At 36.0% G+C, this 1,909-nt stretch overlaps 1 pseudogene; it reads right to left on the bottom strand.

Annotated features, from left to right (window-relative positions):
• Positions 1-598: 598 nt before the first annotated feature.
• On the bottom strand, positions 599-845 carry LOC102758835 (annotated as a pseudogene).
• Positions 846-1,909: the final 1,064 nt, after the last annotated feature.

Raw genomic sequence — 1,909 nt, 5'->3', positions numbered from 1 at the left:
TATATATATATATATATTATCCATCAGCATTCAAATTTTAAAATATAATTCAGGTCCTTGGATATACTGGATTACATTGCCAATTCTTTGCCAGTGACTCATCTTTGACTAGAGAACTCACTACATGGCAAAGTTTTGATATTCTTATCTGTAATGTATAATTCTTTTTTTTCCTAACAAAAAATATATTAATGTAGGAATCAACGTATGAACATTACATTAGTTGGTAAAATTCAGGTTATAGATATAAGATAAATATCAAATAATATTCTTCTGGCTTAGTGGAAACATAACAGTTGTGATAGTCATGCTTAGCACCTTGGTTAAATAATGAGAGGAATGGACAGGGGTATCAAAGAGGTATGCAGAGATTTAACAGTTCCCATAATCCTTAGTCCTTCTGAGTAACTCCACATGGGAAATATGTGACAAATATCCTATAATATGGTGGCTTCCGTCTATCAGTGTCCATTAAATATATGGAATATATACATTAAGTATATGGAATCTATGGACAGTAAGGATCCTCTGTCCCAACACTTCCTCAAATTCAAAAGACATTTACTTCCTAAGAATATGGCAGTCTTCATTTCAAACCAGTCAGTCCGTTTCCATGGCAACACTTCGGGATTCCTTGGCTGCCATAAGTCGCATCAATTGACTGTGGGATTTCTCAATGTCCTTTACATCTTGAGCTTAGTCTGTTCTTTATCACCAAGCAAATTAAATCACCTGTTACTTTAATATACAACTTCCCATCAGAATGCCTATATTTCAGAACCACAAGTGCCTTCATAGGGTCGGCGAGGTAGACTGAACTCCTCCCATGTCTGGAACTGCGGCATCATGGGCCCCTGGCGAACCGGAGAGGGAGGCAAGGCCAAGACCCAAGCCTGTGACCCGGCCCACCTACCGCCTCCCTCCCGCCGCCACCACCCGACACCCCCGCCCAGCCGACCAAGATGGTCAGTAATGTATAATTCTTAAAGAATTAAAGTTTAATTTAGACTGCTAGGCTGAACCGTAAATTGTATGATGTCATTTAAGTATATGTTGCATTTATTGCTATGTTCTTTAGGTGGTGAAGGAATTCTTCATTTTCACACCAAAATTTGCTTTTCTAATTTGAACGTAATACATACTAATTGAAGAAAAAAAACTGTGACAATGCATAAAGGAACAAAAACGAAAATAACTCATTTTATACCACCCTCAAGTAACACCATCAATATTTTGGTTCAATTTTTATAGCCAAGAAATTAAGAATTAAAGTTGTGGAACCAGGCATCCTGGGTTCAAATCCCAGACCTACTTCTTACTAGCTGTATGACCTTGAGAAAGTGACTTAGTGTCTCTGTGCTTCAATTTCTCAAAGGAGGGAGTGAGTATAAGAGCAGGTACCTTAAGAGATGATTATGAGAATTAAATAGGCTAATGAGTACAAAGTGATTAGTACAATACCTGGCACATAATCTCAGATTAACAACATTTAGTTATTATTTCCTTTTTTAAATTTATACATTAAACATGTGGAATCATATTGTTTTGTATTCTGATATTCTGCCTTTTCACTTAACGATGTACCTTGAGCATCTTTTTTCCCTTTTATTTAACGAATATCTTTCCATGTTAATTAATAGAAAGCTATAAAATCACTCAATCACTGCATAGCATTCAGTTGTATGAATGTACCAAGTTATGTAACTAATCAAAGGAAAGACTTCTAAAGGATCTATTCTTCCATATTATAACCTCATCATGAAGGTCCAAATGAGGTTATTAAGCCAAAAAAGTGAAAGAGTAACCTTCTACTAAATCTTTAACGTTTTTTAGTGGCTTCAAAAACTAATGTCAAAAGAGGAAAAGGAGGAAGAGAAGGAAAAAGAGGAGGGCAGGGCACACACTAAAC

This window comes from Myotis davidii, unplaced genomic scaffold (genome assembly GCF_000327345.1).
Source record: "Myotis davidii unplaced genomic scaffold, ASM32734v1 scaffold159, whole genome shotgun sequence".
Lineage (NCBI taxonomy): Eukaryota > Metazoa > Chordata > Mammalia > Chiroptera > Vespertilionidae > Myotis > Myotis davidii.
This window is presented reverse-complemented; position numbering and strand designations above follow the sequence as displayed.